The following is an 18367-nucleotide window of genomic DNA, read 5'->3' as shown; positions in this document are numbered from 1 at the left end:
AGAAATAATAAACGTATTTTCGAAGCATCAAGTCATTTCTATAGATAATTATTATATTATTTTCCAAGATATACTTAGTCAAGTATCAGAAGTTAAGTGGGATGGATAAGAAATAAGTGACCTGACTGAGAACTTATAGGGCTTTAATAAAAATTATAAGAGTTAAAATAGTTCTCCCAACACAACAGTACTACCAGGCATTCAGGAGTCCTGCTCCATTCCTTCTCCTAGGCTGATGTTGAGCATGGTTCAGAGATTCTTGTGTTGAGACCAGATGGGACTTTTTCAGTATTTTAGTTAAAGAAAATTCTGTCAATTAATTACAGTTGGCGTTTTACGTTGTCACTTGCTTTGATTTTCTTGTCCTCCAGTCCCTTCTTTCTTCTTTCTCTCATCCACACTTACCTAAATTAAGTCTTGCTAAATAAGCCCTTTGTGGTATGAGTATTTTTCTAGAAGTGACTGTTTAAACTTGCAGACTTACAGTTATAAGAGACTCAAGCCTAAGGACTAAATTTAAACTTGATTAATAGTGGTTTTTTTTTACTTCAGTCTAATGAAATTCACTGGCTTTAATAAGTACTTCTCAAGACAGCATGTTCTTAGCATACTGGCAAGCCCACAGAACTTCTGCTCCTTCTCCTTACATGTCAGTTTGAGTTTCAGCATTGTATGACAAAAACATTATTATTTTCTGAGTTACACGATCATAATTGAAAGTGTGAATCCAAGTTTATGGGGAAGAAGTCCCTAAATTTTAGAGCAGGAAGAGACCCTTAGTGTCTGTCTAGCTACAGACTACGCAAGTGTCAAGAATGTCCAAGAAACACCACTTCTGTAGGCCTGAAATATAGAGAGACCATGCTAATAATGGAAGGTGCCTTACAAAATTTTTGGAATACACATCTATCTATACTAATCCAACTCATAACTATTAATTAAATTCATAATTCTATCTCTCCCAACTAACTTAGGCAGTATCATGTAATGAGAAGATGCATTAAGGAAACATACGTTTAGAGAAAGACAGTGAAGTTCAGGAATAAAATATTTTTTTTCAGGTGAGAAATAGCACAGAGTCAAAAATCCTTTAGCTGTGTTTCATTCTGTCAACTGTTATAAAATTTGTTATGCAAGCATTTAAAATAAGCACTAGAACCAAATGAGTGATCAACAAATGCAGAAAAAGCACATTTTGTAATTTGCAAAAGTGTTTCACATATTGAAAACCTTCTAAGAGGAGTGGGTGGGGGTGTGCTGGGAGGGAGGCAAGAGGGGTCTGGAGGAGAGGTGGGAAACCTGTAGATGGAATGTAAAATGAAAATAGATTTCGTATTATCTTAGCATAAGAAGAAAAAAAAAGTATCATAAAAGAAGAGCATCAAAATTAGCACAGGACAGTAAAATACATTGTTGAATATCAATACAAGAAAACTGAAGAGCTGGTTATGACGATACAGGCTGTAATCTTCACTGTGTAGAAAACTGAAGTTTTGTGTAAAACAGAGAAAATTCAAGGCCAGGCTCTGCATCTTAGTGAGACCTTGCCTCAAAATAATTTTTTAAACTTGTAGAAAAATAGCTCAATGGTAGAGCAACACATTCATAAGGCTCCTTGTTCATACAGAGCCTTTAAAAAACAGAAATACAGAATAACCGTCTTTCAGGATAATAAGCTCTGAGGTTTGCTGTATAGAAAGGAAAGGGGAAAGTTAAAAGTGATTAATGATGTTTTAGCAACAGAATCACAGGTTAAGGGCAGCTGTCTTAATTGATGAGAAAGGATTCTGAAGGACAGATAGATACTCACCGAAGGAACTGGGTGATGCTAAGATACCAAGACGGGAGGTCAGAAGAGAGCTCAGCAATGTAGTCTAGATTTAAAAATATTTGATGGGGTAATTTGATATAGTTTGGATAACAGTCTCATTGTTAGAATGAGAAGCATTCCAGTGTTATCATTATCAGTTACCAGTGAAAAGGGGCCAAGAAAACTTTAACAGGAAAGATAAGTTTTCAGGAAATTAAAAGTGAAATAAGATATATGAGTAGATGTGAAAAAGAGATTAGCATGGAACTTTTCTTTTAAAAAGTGGAAATAAATCTTAGAAATATCTCCTTTCTCAAATAGTAGTCAGCATTCTTAATTTAAATTAACTCTTCCAGAAAAATGGAACATAATTTTCTGTATATAAATAAAGAAAGAGCTGTGTTACTACTTGAATGTGTAGAATTGTTTTGATGTTTGCCATTTTCAGGCCATGACTATATTAAATATTTCAGTTAGTTTAAATTGTATTTTATAAGGAACCCTGGATTATGAATCCAAAAAGTATGTCCTTTGGTTTTTACATTTATGCCTACTTTAGAACAAATTGTTCATTCTTTATATATATTTTATTCTGTTCTTTTATTGAAAATTTTGAAATTATATAACAAGACCTTTGAATTATAAATCTGGTGTTGGATTTATTTCTGAAAATTTATCATATTTTCCATTCCTAACCAATTAAACCTAGAAATACATTTTTGAAATCTTACAGAATTTGAAAATGGTTTAAATAGAAAACCTACTTAACATCCATTTGCTTTTCACTGATTTTCTTATTCATGCCTCAAATTAACTACATACTATGGACCAAAATGTATCTTGCTTTGAGAATGCATCTGATAGTTTGAATGACATTTTTCTATTCCTTTCAATTATGTATTGATCTTATTAGAAGGCTACACATTTCTGAAATGTTCTGCTGATTCTTCCCATATTTAGAAACAATACTTGAAAAGCTTATGCTGGAAAATCCTCCTATCCCTCTGACCTCAGAGGAACTCTGAAACACAGGCTGCAACAACACAGAGAGAGCCAAGAAGTGAGGGATCACTTACCCAGTGGGGCAACCCACTCTCTAGGCATACAAAATAATTTAGGAAGAAAACATTGATTATGGAGAAAAAGACAGCTTGATTTTTATATTTGCCTTCGAATTTAATTCAACAGAATTTTTTTTTCATCTATACTATTTATAGAGACAGCAGAGTCATAGGATGAAAAACATTAATTTGGGAACAAGATAAGCCACTGTCAGTTCCCATTTGCCACTTAGGAATGGTGTGGTCTTGATTTTGTTCACTAATCATCCAGGGCCTTAATTTCGTTGTTGGGACGGTGAGAGTAATAAGTGTCTTTTAAAGTTTTAATGACATCCAGGCGGTGGTTCACACACCTTTAATCTCAGCACTCAGGAAGCAGAGGCAGGTGAATCTCTGTGAGTTTGAGGACAGAGCAAGGTCCAGGGAAGGTGCCAAAGCTACACAGAGAAATCTTGTCTTGAAAAGCATGCTCATTATCTTATTAAAGAAATATGAGTGGATTTTTAATTTTTGTCTTCTTAGATGTTATTCAGCTCACCGATGAAGTCAAGTTTTGTTTTTAATGATTCCCTGGGTTTCTCCATATATTCAATTACATCATTTCTTTATTCATTTGTTTATTATTTTTTATGTCTGTGTGTCTTTTAAATTCTTGTTCTTATTATACTGTCTAAAATAGTGATTCTCAAACTTTTACTGCTGTGAACCTTTAATACAGCTCCTCATGTTGTACTGATCTCAACCATAATATTATTTTTGTTTCTACTTTATAACTGCAATTTTTCTACTTCTATGGCTTGCGGTGTAAATATCTGATAGGCAGGATATCTGACATGTGATCCCTGTGAAAGGGTTAATTGACCACCCCAAATATGTTGCAACCCAGGTGTTGTGAACTGCTGGTCTAAATCTTGTATCATTGTAAGAAATGTGCCTAATTTATTCTTTGCAGAAGCATTAGTTCCTTATCTTTAAATACAAGGAAATATGTAGCACTAATAAATCACTTCTATAAATTTGCAGAAATTTTCTGCCTTAGAACCAATGAATGTTGAAAAGTGGAAGAATATTTTTCTTTGTCAACTATTAAAATTTTCTTATTTTGAGAAGGGGAGGATGGGGGGAGCTTGGGGGAATGGGATGGTTGGGATAAAGGAAGGGTGGATATGGGAGCAGGGAAGTATATATCCTAATTAAGGGAGCCATCTTAGGGTTGGCAAGAGACTTGACTCCAGAGGGGCTCCCAGGTGTCCAGGGAGATATCCCCAGTTAGTTCCTTGGGGAGCTGAAGAGAGGGAACCTGAAATGGCCCTATCCTATAGCCATACTGATGAATATCTTGCACATCACCATAGAACCTTCATCTGGCAAAGGTTGGAGATAGAGACAGAAACCTACATTGGAGCACCGGACTGAGCTCCCAAGGTCCAAATGAGGAGCAGAAGGAGGGAGAAGATGAGCAAGGAAGTCAGGACCACGAGGGGTGCACCCACCCACTGAGACAGTGGGGATGATCTATTGGGAGCTCACCAAGGCCAGCTGGACTGTGACTGAAAAAGCATGGGATAAAACCGGACTCTCTGAACTTGGCGAACAATGAGGGCTGATGAGAAGCCAAGGACAATGGCACGGGGTTTTGATCCTACTTCATGTTCTGGCTTTGTGGGCGCCTAGGCTGTTTGGATGCTCACCTTCCTAGACCTGGACGGAGGGGGGAGGACCTTGGACTTTCCACAGGACAGGGAACCCTGACTGCTCTTTGGACTGGAGAGGGAGGGAGAAAGGAGTGGGGGAAGGGGGAGAGGAGTAGGGGGAAGGAGAGGAGTGGGGGAGGGGGAGGGAAATGGGAAGCGGAAACTTTTTCAATAAAAAAATCTTATTTTTCTTGTTTTACCTATTTACTTGATTGATATGGTAGATTGAGACAATTGGTTCTCACACTCTCCCTCTCTATCTCCCCCTTTCCCTCTCCATCTTTCTCTCCATCTCTGTTTCTCTCTCTCTCCCTCTTTTTCTTTCTATTTTAATGCCAGCGAAGTAACTCAGGGTCTTGTGCATGGTATGTATTGGGTATGCTAAACATGATGGTGTCTATAGAAATTCACAGCATCAGCCTTGAAACAAATACTATTAACCCACAATGTATATATTGTAGAATATGTGTGTGTATGTATATAGTACATTATCATGTAAGATTTAAATAGAAAATCTGAATTTTATAGATTTTAATTTTGTCATCCATTAGAGACATTTGTGCATAGGGATTGGCTTATTTTTGTGTTCTACTGTGTTATTCATTTACTGTTGAGGTATTGAGTATTCAATTCATAATTTCACAGTTTCTATGAAAGTGCTTTACCATTGAGGTGTGTTATAAAACTTGTTTTTCACTTTGTAACTCCAGACAGGTTCTCATCAAGTTGCTCACATCAGTCTTGTACTTGTAAACCCCCTACCTCAGCAAACTAAGTAGCTGAGAATCCAGACCTGTATTACCAGACTCTACTATTCCATCTTTGGTTTGGGTATTTCACAAGACTACAAACAGGAAATGTGGCCTTTCCCATTTATGGAATGAGACTAGGTAAAGTTGGTACCATCTCCTTTACAATGTTTTGAAGAGTACTGGTCTGAGTTTCAATTGCTGGAGATTTCAAATTACAAATGAAACATTCTTTATGGTCATCAGAGTGTGCGAACTGTGATTTCTCCTTGCCCGAATTTTCACATTCATTTTGATAAGTTTTGTGATCTTTATCATCCTCTGACATGTAGTAGGGTCTCTTATCCCATCCCTGATACTGCTGGTTTGTGTGTTCAGTTTTTCATTTGTGCCATTTTTTTAAAAAGATCTTTCCAATGAGACTGATTCCATTGAAGAACGTCAGATGTTTAAAGTCACATGTTTTAAATGGGGGCGGGGAATAACATTCAGTTCAGTGAATAAAATGAGAGAAAAATCCTTAAAAGTGATTGAGAGCATACATTTAGTGCATCAAAGTGTACATTAGTGGATCATTTCATTAATGAGTTGAAGTTTTCTAGATTTTATTGTGTAAGCTCAGCAACATCTAATGTGACTGAAATAACTTCTGTAATTCTGCAAAATTCTAATCAGATGAAGTGTTCTCGATTTAAATACTCTAACCATATGAATGCCTCAGAATAGAAATACAACCAGGAAGAGCTTTTATTGGGAAAGGGGACTAAGGGAATTTCTTGTAACCTCTCTGGTTGGAAACCTCAAGGGATTTAAAAGAAATAGAGACTCCAGATATGGCTTAGTTTTAATGTTAATGCTATGGCACAGCTGGGACTTGTCCTACATTTCTTCAGAACTCTAATTTACGAAAACTAGATCCTAGCATTTTGATAGCAGATTTGAGACCTCTAAAGCTATTTCTTGTATCGTTTTTCCTTACCTTTGCTTACAGTCTATGATATTGCCCTGATTCTTTTTGTGCCTACTCACAGGTTATTGTTAATCTCTATAAAAACCTCTATATGAGTTTTGCTTCCTTCTCACAGATCCCAATAATGATAAATAATCAAGAAAGAAAAGATATAACTTTGTGTTCTTTTTTACCCAATTATAATGACCAAATATACTTTTTCTAAAACATGATTTTTTTCCGTAGAAATAGAAGGGGAAGTGAAAAGACCGAAAAAGAAAACTGGAATATGGTTTGGGGAAAATGACCTATAATCTTATGTAGTGCCTTATTGTGTTGTTTGTGCTACGCTTTGTACCTTGTGACAGACATTTTTTAGTATTGCATTTTATGGGTAGGGAAAGAGTGTTGATACTCCTTTTCTGAAATAATATTCTCAATCAAGTCATCTTGACTAGAATTCTAGATGTTTCTCTCATGTATTTTAAGACAAATAATATATGTACCTAATACACAATTGTAAAACCTAAAATTTGAACAAGAAAAAAAATGATAAAACAATAGTGTTCAATAGTTTTACTCATTAAACCATTGTTGTTTATCAACCGTCTATCTGATAATTTCCTGGCTATAGCAATTTGGGGGAAATGTTATCACTATGATATCTTTTCTGCATTTTATTCTGGCATAATTCTGCTCTGTGTCTAATCCGCAATTTCTACTATAACTATCCATTGAGTTAAAGCCTAAAGCAGATACTGGAACCCTTTTAAAGGAAGTATAATAGATTTTAATTTACTCACATCTAGGGGAGAAATATGAGGATGTTGACCATGACATGGATTAATATTCCATCCATCTTAAAATTTTCATCATTGGAGAAATGGAATTGAAATGAAGTTAACTGACAAGTGTAGAGATACTGTCTTAGAGAGTTCAGTAAAAAAAAAACAAACTGAAAACATAGATGAGCATAGACAAGGTTGATCCCAAATTAAGGCAATGTTGAGGAATGGTGGAACAAGTCTTACAAATTGAAAATTAGTATAAGGTAGTTAGATCATTAGGGCACTGCTAATAGAAGAAATTAATATAGATCTCATATGACTTGGTTAACTCCATTGAGTGTGTTGTAATACAAGAACAAGGCTGGCTCAATTGCTTTCTCTGGCTTCTTGTTTCATGTGACATGTCCCTCTTGGATGTCCTCCGGTCGTGATGCATCTGCCATGTTGTACTGGACTAGACAGGCACTCATTAGGACACAGACACCATGCTAATGAACTTCCAAAACTGTGGCTGTATAAATGCCTTTTCTTTATGTAATATTTTGTTTTAGATATTTTGGTTAATAACTGAAAAGAGAAAAATACAATGCCTCATCATAAAATTCTTTATCTGTTTAAAACATTACATTATAAACACACTTATTCACAAATTGTGAAGCTATGAATCATGTAGGTTTGGATTGCAAACACATCCCCAAACAGATTAAATAGAAAGCAAAATGTCAGTTGCAACTCAGTTGTCCCAAATTGGCACCCATTCCACTGATAGTTTGACAACTGCCTGCAGGGGTAACTTAGTTTTCGTTCTCATCTGCCCCACATCTAAAACATCCCACATAGTTCTTTGAGCCTATTGGTCTGTGTTTTCAGAGTCATTGCAAACCAAATGAAGCATGTCCACCCCGTATATCAGAGTCATTCCCGTTTGTGCCATTAGAATAATTGCAAATCCATTTGATTTTGGTAAAAGAGACTGGTAAAAGTTGTGCTCTTTTACTCTTGTCAGAGTTCCAAACATAAACCCTCTTTATGCCTCTAGAATAACTGGAGAGCAATCTACATTCAGTAGCCTTGAAGCACTTCCACATGGGGATTACTGAAGGATCTGCAGTGATTTGAACAAAACTGAAAACCTAAGGAACAAAGTTTTATAAAGTGTTAGAATTAATACAAAAATAAAATCGCTGTTGTAATCAGTAATACCTGCTTTATTTACACTTATTATGACAAAAGAACTTAAATGATAATACATGGCCTACACAAATAATAATAAATCAAACTGTATCTTGCCTAGGATATAAGGAAACAGAATAAATTGTTGAGTGCCTATTACATGATTCATACTTTATAGTTATATCATTCGATATTAAAGTCATTATTATGCCTTTAGGGAATATTGTTCTCACTATTCAGGAAATAAGTACAATGAAGTGGAGATAATGCTGACTTAACATCAGATATACTAGAGTTTGAAGTGTGGATACGGTTTCTAATAGTTCTTTGAAAGACATTTATAATCATTTAGGTTTGCTGGTGTAACAGGAAGTCATATTATCTTCCATTGCCAGTGAACAAACACTGGTTCTGCTCAGTTTTGCACTGAAGTTTCATATGGGAAACATAAAAATTATTAAAATTTATGATGCTAGTAAAATTATACTGCATGTCAAATATTTGTGTGTGAAGATTTTCCATTTCCTATGTAATGTAGTTCTCATAGAAACCAAAAAGTATGTGAAACTATCTTTTTTTGCAACATTTTTAATTGACAAGCTCCAGCACAGAGCTATAGGGGGACACGTGAACAGTCACAAAAAATACAAAGTGGCAGAACTGTCTCCAGTTGTATTGTGCTCCTGGCCTGACAAAACTGTTTGTATAGGAAGAAGAAATGGTAACAGTTATAACTTCTAACATGCAGGGAGAGCTTAATTTGTGTCCAACTTTATTTTAATCACATACTGCAATGGGTCATTACATAATATACGAACATACGCAATAAAAATAACATATAAAATTAATAAGAATGGCACAATGCTTTTCTTTATAAATCACCAACAAAAGTGGAATTATATCGAGCTATCAGGGCTAGAACATGAACTATTAAACCACTCATATGCTGAGTTTGGAATGTTTCTGCTGTATAAATATCAGACTTCAGTATGTCATTTAACAATGCTTTGTTTTCATTTTATGTGTGAATTGTTGGCAAGGACTGCATAATGTTTAAAAACTATAAGAATTATGGAATATTAAGAGCTGATGACTTGTTCTTTTACAGGGTTCCATTTTTTTAACCGACTCACTACCCATTTGATGTTGTTCACATATTTAGCATTTCTAAAATAAGTACCATCCAAACTTTCATTTTAGCTCCATTAATCAATTTTTAAATCACTTTTATTTTATTATTTATTCATTTATTACTTCTTGACCATCATGTGAAAGCAATATGCAGTTTTTAACACTGCATTTCTAAATTGTCTATTTCTCTGACTATCCTGATTTTTAAGATGTTCAGCTTGAATTAACCCTTGTTCTGCACCCATGTTAAGCCCTGACAAGGTTCTTGTGTACAAATAGCTCTATTACATAGATTTCAGTGAATCTATGATACACAGCTAGTTTCTATGCAACACATTTTATTTTCTCGAATTTTTTTCCTCTGGAAACTCCTATTTCTGAATTAGACTTGAACTAACTCAGAATGTCAAAAGGTTTTTGTCTTAAAAATCCCCTTGAGTCAGAATGATACTTATCTAAATAGAAACTCAGATGAAATAGGCTAGACAGTTATCATAAACAACATAAATGCATACAATGTTGTATCAATAACAAAACAAAATTGCATAAACATGCAGTTTTTATTTTAATTTAATATGCATGGACACTTTGAACTTATGTTTGTGCACCATGTATGTGTCTGGTGTACACACAGGACAGAAGAGGGCATGGAATACCCTGGAACTAGAGTTAGAGACATACATGATCTGCAATCAAACCTAGGTTCTCCTGTAGAGCAGTCAGTGAGCCATCTCTCCAGCCACAAGATGCAATTTATTATGTGTGTATGTGTGTGTGTGTGTGTGTGTGTGTTTGTGTATGAAGGTATGTTGATGTAATATAGCATTTGTTAGTAAAATAAAAGTAGCCATTCTTCTGCATTTTCCACAGCATTTTATGAATATATCTGATGCATTCTAAATCTATAGGCCATATTTCTGTCACTGTTATCCATATCTAACAAATTCTTTTCCTTACAAAACTTGCCGGTAAACAGATCAAAAACTTCATGCCTACAATTCGATTTTCCATGTCATGTATTTCACAGATACATACACATACAGAAGTGTTATGTGTAGGTTAGCTACAAAAATGTCTTTTTTCTTTCTCTTTGACTCCATGTAGTTCTCAACAGTGAACATAGATATTTTCAAGGCTATTGAGAGGTTATCAAGAAAGGCACATAACTTTTAATAAATCAAATTAAGATATAGCTGTATTTTGAACATTTACTCAGCACATGAAAATGGTTATTACTTTCTAGGCATTATCTAAATGTATGGAATACATATTAAAATCACAGATATTTAAAATTTAGAATTTTAAGTCAGTCCCCCCAACAGTATAAATAGGAATAGTATACACAAAATAAGTTTTCATAATCCCCTGAGCAGTTAAATATAAAGTAAAATCCTAAAATACTTCTTTTACTTCTCCATTTCTGACATAAAGGAAAGAAAAGTTCTCTGGTTATAGTACAATAAATGATAGAAACAGTTGGGCAATTTCTGTATTAAATCAATACTTAGGTAAGAATTAATTTAAGTAGAGTCTGTAAAAAAGTTATGTGCAAAAATGATATAGTTCACTGTATATATAATAAATAAATAAATCGTTAAGAAAGTGATATTGTTAAGGATGTGCTAACATGAAAGACAGCAAAATAAAACATCAGCCTACAGAATGGGAAAAGATCTCCACCAACCCCACATCAGCCAGAGGGCTGATCTCCAAAATATACAAAGAACTCAAGAAATTGCTCATCAAAAGAACAAATAATCCAGTTAAAAAATGGAGTACAGACCTAAACAGAGAACTCTCAGCAGAGGAATCTAAAATGGCTGAAAGACATTTAAGGAAATGCTCAAGATCCTTAGTCATCAAAGAAATTCAAATCAAAACAACTCTGAGATTCCATCTTTCACCTATAAGAATGGCCACGATCAAAAACACTGATGACAATTTATGCTGGAGAGGATGTGGGTTAAAGGGAACACTCCTGCATTGCTGGTGGGATTGCAAGCCAGTACAGTCCCTTTGGATGTCAGTGTGGCGATTTCTCAGAAAATTAGGAAACAACCTTCCTCAAGACCCAGTAATTCCACTGAGTATATATACCCAAAGGATGCTCAATCATACCACAAGGACATGCACTCAACTATGTTCATAGCAGCATTGTTTTTCATAGCTAGAACCTGGACACAACCTAAATGCCCCTCAACTGAAGAATAGATAAGGAAAATGTGGTACATATACACAATGGAGTACTACACAGCAAATAAAACCAAACAAACAAACAAAGAAACAATAAAAACCCCGACATCTTGAAAATTGCAGAAAAATGGATGGAGCTAGAAAACATCATTTGAGTGTAGTAACCCAGATCCAGAAAGACAATTATCACATGTTCTCACTCATAAGTGGTTTTAAAACATAACATAATTCTTTTACAGCTCTTGGTTTTGAAAGCTTTCTTCCAATTACTACTGCCAATAATTTTGATTCTCATTCCCATCCATGGGGGGAGGGCATGTCAAAGAAAACCAGCCTACAAATCACAATCCCTGAGAGCCTAGACAACAATAAGAACTCTAAGAGAGACATACATGGATCTAATCTACATGGAAAGTAGTAAAAGACAAGATCTTCTGAGTAAATTGGGAGCATGGGGACAATGGGAGAAGGTTAAAGGGGAGGGGAGAGAAAAAGAGGGGAGCAGAGAAAAATGTATAGCTCAATAAAATTAATTTAAAAATTGAAAAAGAAATGATAGGTTGAAGAGAGAAACTAAATAATAATGTGATTACAGTAAAGAACTAATTTCAACATGATCTTAAAGGGAATTCTGAAGGACAAAGTAGTGGCACTGTGTTTGTTGTCCCATACAGCAAAGGGTTTGGCATCTGAGTTTGCACATCTGACAGCAATTACATTCACATTAACTTGGAGTTGGAGACATTGAGCTCCCAGGCGCAGACCACCCTCAGGTGCAAGGCAATCCTCAAGAGGCAAAAACAGTGATAAGGAGCCAGAAGTAGCAGGATAGCCACCTTGATATGTAAAGCACTAGTGGCCACTAGGGTCAGCAAAGAAAACCATTGAGGATGGCAAAAAGCATCAAGTTTTATGTTGTTGTCGTAAGAGGAATTAACATGAACTATGCTCTCTTAATGACTAGGAATATATAGTGTTGTCAATTATAAACACGATGCTGTATCATACACCTCTACAACATATTTACCGAGAATAACGGAAAATTTATGCCAATAATAGAGGGAAATACTTTTTGTTTTCCTTAGTCTTAGGGTACTAAAATTACATATCTGTATTTTATATATCATTGAATAAAGCAGTCAAAAGGATTATTGGGTATTATGAAATACATTAATTTCTCTAAGGAATCCAAATTGTAACTTTGTAAAATACACACCTATATACTCAAAACCTAACGGAAAGGGCATGTCCTCGCCCCCATGAATGAAAATGAGAATCAAAATTATTGGCAGTAGAAATTGGAAGGAAGCTTTCAACACCAAGAGCTGTAAAAGAATTAGCAGATTTTGACACAGACCCAAACAAGGGAAATGAAAGGTCAGTATCTACTGGGATTTAGAGGCAAGCTGCTTATACGAAGACAGCTCAGCTTTGGACAGATGTTCTTTTATCCTGCTGCATTTCTTCTCCCTGTCACTTGGAAAGAAGCTGAAGGTCTGCAGCCATATAGCACAATAAGGCAATACTGAATTTGGAAGGCATCACGGAAAGATGGAAGGTTCCCATGTGCCTGATCATAATGACCTATTGCTTCTATCTACCAGTTGTGCATTGCTTCCAGCTAGATCTCTTCCATGTAAGAGCAGTAAATATTCTTTACTGTTTCTGGATTTTAGGTGCATAAAGCCATACACAATTCTAACCAATGGAGTGTCTTTTTGTCATATCTAAGACATAAACTGAATACCAGGATATCTTTGGTCTACACCTTAACTTTTCCAGAATATGACTAAAGAGCATAGTCAAAACATCAATGTTAAAGCTAAGAAGTGTGTGGTAATACTTTGTTTGTGTTCTATCAAATAAAGTTTGCCTGAAGATCTGAGGGCAGAGCTAGTCAATAGTTAGCCACAGAGATCAGGTAATGGTGGCACACAACTTTAATCCCAGCACTTGAGAGGCAGAGGGATCTCTGAGTTCAAGGCCAGCCTGAGCTACAAGAGATTCACCCAGTCTAAAAGAGAAACAGAGCCAGTCGATGATGACTTGCAACTTTAATCCCAGTATTTAGGAGTCACATGCATTTAATCCCAGCACTAGGGAGGTGAAGACAGGAAGTGATATGGCTGGACAGATAGAAGAATATAAGAATATAAGATGGGAGGAGACAGGAGTTCAGCTCTATTCAGTATTAGGATCAGTATAGGTAAGAAGTCTTTCTAGTATCTGCCTCCTTTACTCCTCTGATCTTTCAGCATTTACCTCAATATCTTATTCTGGGTTTTTATTATTAAGACCAATTAGAATTTGTGCTACAGGAATGTGTAAATATAAATATAAATGTGGCAAAGGTTCATAAAGTAATTCAAATGAATGGAAGAGTTTCATTACACAAGCAAAATTAAATTTTGGACTGCTATGTAATAATAAAGGTCTGCTTCTTTGTTTTGAAATGTGCCGTGCTCTGCGGGGCTCCAGGGGAGCAAGGGAATGAAGGAATGACACACAGACACTCACACACGGAAAATCTTGATAGGGCCATCTAAGTTACCTGCTTCAGCACCCTAAAAGTTCAATGTCTAATATGTGCAGTTGAACAGAGAGGCTTTGCTATCCTTCTGAGCCTCACCCACGTAAGGTTTTGCCACTTCCATGGATCTGAGGCTTTAGAGTTCTTGTCATAGCCAGTTCATATTAACAACACACACCCACTAAGGATTTCACATGCACTTGCTACCTACAGAAATGAAAAGCAAAAGCATCATGGAAATTTTGCTGCTGTATTTCTTGAATTTCTCTCTCAATTTGTCTATATCTATCATCTATCTATCTATCTATCTATCTATCTATCTATCTATCTATCTATCTATCTATCTTCTATCTATCTATCTATCTATCTATCTATCTATCTATCTATCTATCTACCTATCTATCCCCTCTCTCCCTTAGAGGATCTAGTCTTTCTGAATGTGTAGTATTTGTTACCATTGGGCTACAAAAGGAATGTTGAATCAGAGTCTCGTGATATAGGCAGATGAAGTTTTAACTCAGAATCACTCACTGAACACTCACATAGCCAAATGGTGGTTTTGTCAATTTGTTTGACAACCACAATCTTGAAATAAGAACAATGCTTGCTTTGCTATAAGATATTTTAAAGTATCTTATGGGGTAACTTGATAAGTAAAATATGTATCTCATAAAAGCTGTAGCAGACTGAGAAAAGCTGATTTTAGTATCCTTATTGGAATAGAGCTGGAAAATGTTTAAAATAATTTCATAAGACCATACAGATTTGAAATCAGATGATAAATGGGTACTTTGAAAGCATTAGCATTTTAATGGAGTAACTTATGTCAACTGGTAAATGGGGGATGTAATGTCACTATAAGAACAATTAGTGTTAGGGACTCAAATATCAAATGTGATTCACCTCTTCAGAAGTACAACCTTATGAGAAAAATATGAGAGCACTGTTGAAAATGCCACTACACTAGTTATACATTTATAAACATATTTTAAAAACTGAGTATGAAGTCATACATAAGGAAAGATACCAAAATAATTTATCAATCAAAAAATAAAGCAAATAAATATGGCCAAAGATTTGCAACCTTAGAAAACTATTTGAAGCTAAGCAAAGCATCACATTCCCCTTCTGGCTTTAAATTATTTTTGAGGAGTCACTCCACCTGTATAAACATCTAAATCATAAGCAAATGATTAAATCTCCGGGGATAATCACATTTATCTCACATTTTAAAGAAAAAACAAATATGGTAATGTTTATACAAATTTACCCCACCAAATAGTTGCCTTATGAACAAAATACCTCCTTATATTCTTGGTCTAAAACAAGTGTCAACAAGCAGATATCTCTATGCCATTTCTGGACCCACAATATTTGTGTACTCAGTAGAAACTGGTATGCTTACTATCCTTTTATTTTTGCATTCTTTATTCAGTTCATTTACCTGAGCCTAATCATCCCTGGTCTTTTCTTATTTCTTTTTTCTAGAAGAACTTAGTAGAGCTTCATAGCTGGAGAGGGCACTTGACAGAACCTCTCCAATCAGATCACATTACCAAATCCTGTTACTAAGGACTAATGCTAGTTATTTCATTACAAAGAAAAGCACTATTTCCTGTTAGACATGTGATAACAATAACATAACAATAAAGTGCTAGGAGATGTCTCAGTGAGGAAAGTGCTTGTTCTACCAGCACCAACGCATATAAAAGCCAAACCAGTCTCACTAATACTAGTGCTGGCGAGGAAGAAATGGGTGAGTCCCCAAACCATGTTGGTTAAGCAGTCTAACACAATTAGTGTAGAAGTATCACAGAACTCTAAGTTCAATAAACATACCAAGAAAATGACATACTAGTGTAAATCTGAGGCCAATCATGGTTACCATTCTGAAAAATGGTTACTAAGAAGTCTTTTAAATTAGGGAGGTGGTAAGAGAGGCTAACTGCTTCACTTGAGGTCACCAGTGTATCCCCCGCCCACACAGAGCTTTTATTTTAAAATAAAGACCCATACATTGTAATGATGTAATTGACTAAAGAAAGAAATTTGTCTGATGATATAAGCTTCTAGATGTGCAGTTTTCTGTTTGAACAGTATGACAGGCCTAACTGGAAGTTCTGCACACTGTCTAAAAACCACAAATCAAATGAACTGATTTTGATATTTATGAATGGCATCTAAATCTGAAATAACTCAGATTTTGTTTACTTTTATAAACACAGGTCAGAAAACTATGGGTACTATGAATAGGCTCTAGTCAGTCAAAACATGCTATTTTATAACCAAACCAGGAGCAAACCAACTATAACATAAGTAACTACAGAGCAAACTAGTAAACTCCTGTGTATGTGAACACAGATCATAAAGGGGGAGCATGCACTAGAGAAGCCAGAATTCTTTTGTGTGAAATCTAGCTCTAACTCTGAACTCTTCTTCTGGAAAGGAGGACTCCTTTTAGCTGCTTCAAAGATTTATCCTAAACATTTATTTACAAAAGGCAGATAATGCATCTATCCTGAAAGCAGAAGGGGAGGAAGAAGAGAGTGGGCAAGAACAGGGCAAACAAAGGCATGAGAAAGAGAGGATGAACAAGAAAACAATGTGTATATGAAATGCCAAATGTAACCTAGTGCTTTGTACATTAATTTTAGGAATGAATAAAGACAGAAAAGGAGAAGAAGAAAAAACGGTTATCAATCAAACAAGCAAAAATGTCAGGGCTAGTGATACAACATAAAGCAATTATTTGCCACGAGATCTTGACAACCTGAATTCCATTCTTGAATACTAAAGGTGGAAGGAGAGAACTGATTCCACGTGTCCTTTGAGCCCTATACGCTACATGTGTATACACATGTGCATACCCACCTGCACGTGCACACACACACACACACACACACACACACACACACGAGAGAGAGAGAGAGAGAGAGAGAGAGAGAGAGAGAGTAAATCCAATTTTTAAAAGGTATGTACACAGTATATGTCACAAAATAAGTGTTAAAATTATACTCTTTCACTTTTGTCTGCAGACTATTAATACATAATGGAAAATTCTTGGAAAATGCAATTCCTGTTGATAAGCACATTAATTTACAGATGTTTGGAATTTTCTGTGTGGCAGTCATTCAAAATAATTCTCAGAACCTAAGCACAATTTAACTTTTGCAATATTCTTCTTTTGATAGATAATTCAATACTTTAAAAGACATTGCTTCTCATTTCTGGTGAGATAAATAAATAAAAAATAAGCTTCTGGTGAAATACTCCTCCACCTATACATGGACCAGAAATCCGATGCATTTCCAATGTATAGTCCCCAGATGCAATCATCAGACTCTATTTACAGCAAATCCACTGATTACTGTGGAAAATACTGTCAGCAAACCATATCAGCAATTCTAAAATATATGACTGTATAATAGGAAAAATATCACAAAACAAAACCAGAAACATAATCTAAAACCGAAGTTATATCATAAAAATCAAAAACAGTGATTATTTCCATTTGTTAAGAAATACTGGGTTTCCTTCACATTAAGATGCTTCAAATTGCATATGGATTTGTGGGAGGGGGCCTTTTTTTTGTAACACTGGCAAATTTAAGTGACACTTTCATCACATCTAATCTAATATTAGCAAACAAAAATAAAAATGTAAAACATTGTATCTGATATTGTACAATGTCTATTTCTAATTTGCATAAGGATATCACTGTCATCCTAATATAGCTACAAGTTGCAATAGTTAGCGAATATTTATGTTTTGATTTATTTGACTAGTCTGAAAGGGGGAAAGTGTTGGAGAAAATAAGTTTATAGAAAAATAACTTTCATGATTAAATAATTTCATAAACTTAACACTAATATTTAAAGAAAGACTAGAGTCTATGGCACACACTGACAGTTTCAAAAGAATGAATAGAATCTAAACGTTTAATACAGCTCCCAAGTCTTAACTCATGCTGCTTTTAAGTAAAATCAAGAATGAATTTGTTGGCAGAAAACAGATATAATCACATTTCTAGTTTAAAGCAGGGTCCTCTATAATAGAATGGACACAGAGTGACTTAATGTAGAGTGCTTTATAGAACAACTATGTATCCTTATATTTGTAGGAAAGAAACATTTCTAAGTAATTCCACTAATGAATATATATGAGTACTTATCACCAAATCAATAACACCCTTAAGTGGCCAACTCAAATTTTTTTCTTTTTAAATAATTTTATGGAATTTAAGGAATTGTGTGAATTTGTGCGTGTGTGTGTGTGTGTGTGTGTGTGTG

At 35.1% G+C, this 18367-nt stretch overlaps 1 protein-coding gene across 1 annotated transcript in view; it reads right to left on the bottom strand.

Moving 5' to 3' along the window:
- Positions 1 to 18367, bottom strand: part of LOC101982181 (dystrophin-like) — a 681579-nt gene that overhangs the window by 626290 nt on the left and 36922 nt on the right. The gene's annotated exons all lie outside the window — the stretch shown is intronic.

The sequence above is a fragment of the Microtus ochrogaster genome, unplaced genomic scaffold, assembly GCF_000317375.1.
Source record: "Microtus ochrogaster isolate Prairie Vole_2 unplaced genomic scaffold, MicOch1.0 UNK71, whole genome shotgun sequence".
In the NCBI taxonomy this organism is placed as follows: Eukaryota; Metazoa; Chordata; class Mammalia; order Rodentia; family Cricetidae; genus Microtus; species Microtus ochrogaster.
The sequence above is the reverse complement of the archived record's forward strand: the minus strand, read 5'-3'. Positions and strand labels throughout refer to the sequence as shown.